Source organism: Aethalodelphis obliquidens, unplaced genomic scaffold (assembly GCF_003676395.1).
Source record: "Aethalodelphis obliquidens isolate GAN/ISIS:26980383/991018 unplaced genomic scaffold, ASM367639v1 scaffold4, whole genome shotgun sequence".
Classification (NCBI taxonomy): Eukaryota; Metazoa; Chordata; class Mammalia; order Artiodactyla; family Delphinidae; genus Aethalodelphis; species Aethalodelphis obliquidens.
Window position 1 is genome coordinate 52,283,030 of NW_020837948.1, and position 8,257 is coordinate 52,291,286.

Below are 8,257 nucleotides of genomic sequence, written 5' to 3' on the forward strand. Positions count from 1 at the left end.
CAGGCACATCTGTTAATTCATAAATGCAAATAGAGCAGAGGCAGTACTTTTTACGCCTTGTGACTGACTAATATATTCAACCAATAAAAAGATAGCTTTTCCACGATGTATTATGTGTGGGAGAGGGTGGAAGGAGGGGCCTGATACTGCTTAATTTAGAGTACAGAGTGAAACTAATGAGTCTGTTTAGGTTGTTTGATTATTCATTGCAATAAAAGATTATTAAGCTCTTTTTAGAAATTGGCATAGTTTTGGTACTCTCTTCAGAATCTCATAATGCTTTTCAGGAAACAAATTCTCCTCAAAAATCTATGAAGTATACAATATCACAGGCATTTTTCAGGTGAATAACTAAGTAAAACTCTCTGAGGCTAAACTAATTTTATGTATGTGTCCTATTGAATTCATGACTCTCCATTTGCTGAGAGGCATGAAATGCAATGGTAAAGCACACTGGCTTTGGAGTCAGACAGCACTCAAGTGCATTCCCAGCTCCAGCTCTTACTAGCTATCTGATATTAGGCAAGTTACTTTTCTTCATTTGCAGAGTGGGGACAAAGGTACTTAACTCAAAGAATTGTTGTGAAGATTAAACAAGGCCCTGAATAGCCAAATCTACCTTGAGAAAGAAGAACAAAGCTGGAGGCATCACACTTCATGATTTCAAAATACATTACAAAGCTACAGTAATTAAAACAGAACAGTACTGGCATAAAGACAGACATATAGAACAGTAGAACAGACTAGAGACCCTAGAAATAAATACATGCACATAAGGGTAACTGGTCAACAAGGGTGCCAAGAACATATAATGGGAAAAGGACAGTCTCTTCAACAAATGATGCTGGGAAAACTGGATATCCACATGCAAAAGAATGAAATTGGATCCTTATCTCACATCATATACAAAAATCAACTCAAAATGGATTAAAGACTTAAAACCTAGAAGAAAGCATAGGGGAAAAGCTTCAGGACATTGGTTTTGTCAATAATTTTATGGCTATGCTCCCAAAGCATGGGCAATAAAAGCAAAAACAGACATAGGACTACATCAAACTAAAAAGCTTCTACACAGCAAAGGAAACAATCAACAGAGTGAAAAGGCAACCTATAGAATGAGAGAAAGTATTTGCAAAACATACGTCTGATATAGGGTTAATTTCCAAAATATATGAGGAACTCCTACAACTCAATAGCATAAAACAAATAACACAATTTTAAAGTGGGTGAACAATTTGAATAGACATTTCTCCAAAGAAGACACACAAATGGCCAACATGTATATGAAAAGTGCTCAGTGTCATTAATCATCAGGGAAATAAAAATCAAAACCACAAAGAGACATCATCTCACACCTGTCAGGGTGGTCATTATCAAAAAAAGAAGTGTTGGCAAGGATGTGGAGAAATCGGAACCCATGTACACTGTTGGTGGGAATACAAAATGGTGCAGTTGCTATGGAAAACAATATGCAGACTCCTCAAAAAATTAAAAATAGAACTACCATATGATCCTACAATTGCGCTTATGGATCATTATCCACAAGAATTGAAATCAGGATCTCAAAGAGATATTAGCACTCCCATTTTCACTGCAGCACTATTCACTATAGCCAAGAGGTAGAAAAAACCTAAGTCTCTGTTCATGGATGGATGGATAAACAATACGTGATATATACATACAATGAAATATTATTCAGCCTTTAAATAAAAAGGAAATTCTGCAATATGTGACAACATGGATGAACCTTGAGGACATTTATCTAAGTGAAATAAGCCAGTCACAAATACTATATGATTCCATTTATATGAGGTGTCTAATACAGGCAAATTCATAGAATCAAAGAGTGGAATGGTGGTTGCCAAGGGCTGGGGAACGAGGAAATAGGACTTGCTAATTAACTGGCACAAAGCTTCATTTAAGCAATATTAATACATTCTAGAGATCTGCTGTACAAGACTGCATCTATATTTAACAATACTGTACTGCACACTTAAAAATTTGTTAAGAGACTGCATCTCATATTGTGTTTTTATCACAATATAATAAAATTTTAAATAATTAACACAGATGAAAGCCTTTTCTTACTTCAATGCCTAGCTAAATAAAGAATATCTATTGTTATTCCTTCTTTGCCAGCCTCCACTTCAACCCACCACCACCTAAAAAGCATCAAACAAACAAAATTCCTAACAGTTGTTTTGTATAAAAACATACAATTAAAAAGTCACAATAAAGAAAATCCTCCAAAATGAAAGTGTCAGCATTTTTTTTTTTTAATGTTGAGCCTTCTTTTAATTTACTTATTTTTATTTTTGGCTGTGTTGGGTCTTCATTTCTGTGCAAGGGCTTTCTCTAGTTGTGGCAAGTGGGGCCACTCTTCATCGCGGTGCGCGGACCTCTCACTGTCGTGGCCTCTCGTTGTGGAGCACAGGCTCCAGACACACAGACTCAGTAGTTGTGGCTCATGGGCCTAGTTGCTCCGCGGCACGTGGGATCTTCCCAGACCAGGGCTCGAACCCATGTCCCCTGCATTAGCAGGCAGATTCTCAACCACTGCGCCACCAGGGAAGCCCAAGTGTCAGCATTTTTGACACTTAAGAACCTTGATCTTTTTAATGGCAAACTACTGGTAGCTGAAAGGGGCTATTTGTAAGTGGCATTTCAGAGAGGATGCATTATAGGAAGACTTGGGACTTGACCCTGATGAGATACTACCTTCCTCACTGTCCACTTTGCACAAATACCATCTTCTAACATGGCTCTAGGGAGCCCTATAGAAAATGAGGAGATTAAATCACAATGACTGGGAGAAGTGGGAGAAAACAGAAGTAAGGAAGAAAATTGCTAATAAAAATTATAAAATACAAAAGGTCTGTCCATGCCCCATCTTATTCCTACTTCTCAGCATGTATTTCCTTTCTTCTCTGTTCTTTCACTGCACCCAACTTCCACCCTTAGCCTTTTCTTTTACCTTTCTGTCCTCTTCCTGATTCCATGGAATTTCAAGGAGCAAGACAGGTCTGGGCAGGAGGAGTTTTGTCATAGGCAGTGTTGCCAAATAGAATTCGGGACACTTGGTTAAATGTGAACTTCAGATAAAAAAACAAATAATTTTATTACTAAGTATGCCCCATGTAATACTTGGGACATACTATACTAAGAAATTATTTGTTGTTTATCTGAAAACTAAATTCCACTGGATATCTTATACTTTTATTTGCTAAATCTGGCAATCCTAGTCTTAAGGACTCTCTGCTACTCAAATTTTAACATGCATACAAATCACATGAGATTTTCTAAAAATGCAAATCCTGATTCAGTAGGTTTGGGGTGGGACATGGGCTTCTTTGTTTCTAACAAGTTTCCGGATGATGCTGATGCTGCTTGCCTGAGGACTGCTCTGTGAGTAGCAAAGATCTAAAACATTGCTCAGTAGAAATAAAATAAGAGCTATTGTACATATGTAATTTAAAGTTTTCTAGTAGCCACATTGAAAGAATTAAAAATAAGCAGGTGAAATTAGTTTTAATAATATATTTTATTTAACCTGATACATCTAAAATATTATTCCAAACATAAGTAATTTTTTAAATTATTAATGAGATATTTTACCTTCCTTTTCTGCCTTAAGTCTGAAATCTGGTATATTGATTTAATCTACACTTATACACATCTCAATTCAGACTAACCAAACTTCAAGTGCTCAATAACCACATGTGGCTAGTGGCTGCTGTACTGGACAGTGCAAACACAGAACATCTCCAGCTGCCCGAGCAATACCTCATAGTCTCCCACAGTAGTAGAAGGAGTAGCTGATCACATTGCTCCTCAAACGCCTGGTCAGGAGGAGGTGAGAGCCCAAGCCCATGGTGATCCTGTACTGTGATAATAATGGTTCTGTGAACACTCAGAAACCACAGTGTTAGTCCCTTAGTGCTTATCATGTAACAAACTTTCTTGAAAATACGCTTCCTTTATATTTTCAGGCACATACACATATACAACATTTTTTATTTAAATCAAGTATCATTTTAATGTATTTTATGACTGGATGATTCTAAAATTTTAATATAGCATTCTTGCTGGTGTCGAAATTTTTTCCCACTTGGTTAAGAATATTTAAGGCAGAATAATTAGTAGTTAGTAGGTTTCACACATGTATTTTAGAATAGAAGTCACACTTAAGATGTGATTGGCTGAGAATAGCTCATCTTGTGACTCTGGAGGAGAAAATCAGTGACAAAAAAAATGCTAATATGATAGCTTGCAGACTGCAAAGCACAGGGTATCACCTGTGTGGCATTGTACCTGCCTGCTCAGACAGCTAAGGGGTCTCTGTCCAAAACTTTGAAGGTCTGAGGTTTTTCCCAACTTGGGAGCTAACAGGTTAGCCTGTTATGGCTTCATGCATACTAGCAGAAGATAAGACTCATGGGTCAGAGACAAAGGACTTTATTTACTACTCACCACAGAACAAGCAGTATGAGCATCAGTCTATTTGTGTTAGTTCCCTTTGCCCATAAAGCAATATAGGCGGGCCCAGATGGATGCTTGTACACACGGTGGGTTTCATTTCAGGAGAAAAACCCTGAGTTTCCAAGGCTATAAACAAACCTGCCCCTCTGCTAGAGAGAAAGACATTATTTCTACCTTTCAAGGCTGTTCGCTATACAAACATCCTAAAGATATTCCAAAACGAAGAGCAATTAGTGACTTACAAGATAAACAGAAAATACAGAGGTGCATGGAAAATATTCCCTCAACATTTTCCATGAGAGAACAGGAAGTTGTACATCCATGCTGCCTTTTTTTCAACTGAAAATACTTGGATTTGCTTCATCTTCTGATTTACTATATATTATTAAACAAAATGTTACCTGAAAATATGAATATCAAAAATCTATCTTCCATAATCATATATAAGTATACAGAATTGAGTTCTCATGGGAACAAAATGGATCTATCTTAATTCTAATATTTACTTCAAGGAGCATCTAGCGTTTGTCAGACCACAGTCTCTATTCATCCAAATGCTCTCAGACTGAAAATCGCATTAGTCAAATGTTCAAATCAATTACAATGGTCTTTGCACGCTGATTCAAAATCCAAATCCACATACCTCCTACAAAGTCTGCATGGCCTGGCCCTTGCTGGTCTCTCTCGCCTCATTTATGGCCACCCTTCTTCCACCATGCTCCAGCACACTGGCTTGCACTCAGCTTCTCAACACCCTCCATATGCCAAGCTTTTTTGCACCTCAATGACTCTGCACATATTGTTCTTTCTGTAGGGATCACCTCACACCCCTCTAGCTCTCCCTGCCTTCTGTTCACTCTCATCATAACATATATCACAATTGGTACCAAGACATTTATTTTCTTGTTACTTATTTGCATTGCGTTTCCTCATAAGAAGGCCTGCTCCGTGAGGGCAGGGAACATGTCTAATTAACTGATGTACACCAAGACGCTGCTGGTCCAAGTTGGTGCTAAATAAAGTGTACAGAATAATGAATAAACCTATCAAAAATGTTACATAATTAATTCCCACTTCATGCCACATGGCTGTGACTCCTAGCGCCCGAATATTTAGGCAATTGTAGCTGGAAAATCAACTAATTCAAGTATTCCATCAAATTCAGTAGCTTGAAAATGCAAATGGACAAAACCCACATTACATTAGTTTATTAGCAAAATACCATATTATGTATGTACTTCTTGCTCCTTGTCAGGGGTATGACTCTGTGACGGTTAATGTGTGTCAACTTAACTGGGCTGTTAAGTACCCAGATACTTGGTTGTGTCTCTCAGGGTGTTTCTGAATGAGATGAACATTTTGAATCAGTAGATTGAGCAAAACAGATTGCCCTTTCCAAGGTGAGTGGTCCTCATCCAACCCACTGAAGGTCCAAACAGAACAAAAAGGTAGAGTAAGGGAGACTTCACTTTCTCTACCTGTCTTGTAGCAAGGACATCAGTCTTTTCCTGTCTGACTCAGACTACAAATGGAACTATACAACATTGGCTCTCCTGGGTCTCTAGCTTGCTGACTATAGATGTTGGGTCTTCTTAGCCTCTATAACTGCAAAAGCCAACTCCTATATTAAATCATATATTCATATTCATATGTGTGCATATATATGTATATATCTCCTATTGGTTTTCTCTGGAGAATCCAGACTAATACGGACTCTTTATCCAGTTCAGAGCCTAACTGCTGCCATGATTTCTACCAATTTTCATCAAATCAACTTGAGTTGATTAGAATCAGGTTAGCAAATGAAACACAAGTGCTTTTGATTTAAATGTTAATGTTTCTTACTTGAGATCCCCCTTTGACTTCATGGAATGTGGATAATGTGCCAAATTAGTGGCACACTTTTACATTCTCGTTTCTCAAGCTAAACTGAACCAGGAGGTCTGATGTTTCATAAATCTGTCCATTATGCAAACATTGATTGTCATATGCTAGATGCCAGGTATACAAGGTAAAAAGGACCTAGTCTTCACCCCAAAAAAGATCTCAAACGAGTGATATGCAGAGATGTGAACACATAATTGCTGGGGTAAACACCTTGGGGACGTTTCACCTAGCAAACTTCTCTGAAGTCCCACCTCCACTCCAAGCAACGGCTGATTAGATGAGGGGGAGAGAGGCAGGTATATAATAGATAAAGAGATAAGAGATGAGTCATAATTATCTCCTTTGAAGAGTTGAAGCAGCTTTCCTAGGGAAGAAAATGCCTCTACTACTCTCAAAAATGCTCTCACAGGCACCTGCACAGTCCTCACCTCAACAGACAGGAATCAGAGTTTTAATTCATAAAATAAAACTCACATTGAGAATATGTGCTTTTTGATGTTGCCCTATACTTTAAGCTGCCGTTTATAGAAAGAGCAAAACGGATTCTTTGGACAAAAATTAATACTTCAGAGCATTATGTACAACTACTCGGTAAAATCCAAGATGTTGTCTGCTGCATAATTAACATAAGCCTGGAAATTTTAACTGAAAACCTATATAAGTAAATTTCAAAATTCATTGGCACATAGTACAAAAAATGATCTTATATATGAACTGGTTATAGATTCATTCATTTGGGTTATCTTCATAATCAGTAATGACTGCTAGAACCAACAAGATCAAAAAGTAATGTTTTAGAGCAGTGGAAAAATTACCTCTGTCCTTTGTGTAGCTATAAAAACCCAGAACCCCTCACTTCTTTTCTTCCTCTCTTCCTCCACTTCCTCATTCCTTCTTTTTCTTTTTTTTTCAATTTATGGAAAAAAATCTTGTTTAACCTTATTTAAAGTCCTTTAAACAATAAAAATCTTAGTAACAGAAAATGCTCAAAATTTTACACATTTACTTTCATAAAAGTTTTATATTTATATATTATAATATTATTACATTTAAATAATCTACAAATAGTCCTGGTGAAACTTCATTTTACTATGGAATGAAAAGGCAGAAAGAGTGACACCAGCCATTCTCCATCACAAACATCAACTGGTCCCCACTGAACTCAGACAGCAAAGATTTGGCCCATCTACAGGTTCTTAAACCTCTCCAGGGAATAAGATTCTAAAACTTAATGTTCCATTGAGTGAAGAAAGTTATTTTCTTTTCCTAGTGAGAAAAATTATCTTTCATTTCTTATAATTCAAAGGTCCCTGATGAAATATAGGCCTATTTTCTTTTGTTTGGTTTTCAGCCAAGTTGAGAACACCTGGAGAATAACTTCTAACATGCATATTAAAATGATAACTCTCTTCCAGGAACTTCACAAAGGGCATCAAAGAACAGCACTGTCAATTCCCCTTAGATCCTACACAGAGGTTTAATTAAATAACAAGATTTTAAAGATCAGGCTTGAATGTTAGTAAGATTATATGGCAATACACATATTTCTTTAGTTCCACAGAATAGGTATATGAGAAGAAACAACTACATCAAAAAGTAGCTAGAATGAGAGGATAAGAAATCTCATTAATTTTGGATACAGGAAAAGTTGTGTTTAATAATTTAATCAGGTAAAATGAAGCACTCAACACTTATTAATAGTAGTTATACAGAGCGTATACTCACTGGTCTTACTTTTACTGCTTATTCTTCCCCACTTAAAGCTGTTATTTTTTTTATTTTTATTTTTTTACAGTACGCGGGCCTCTCACTGTTGTGGCCTCTCCCGTTGCAGAGCACAGGCTCCGGACGCGCAGGCTCAGCGGCCATGGCTCACGGGCCTAGCGGCTCC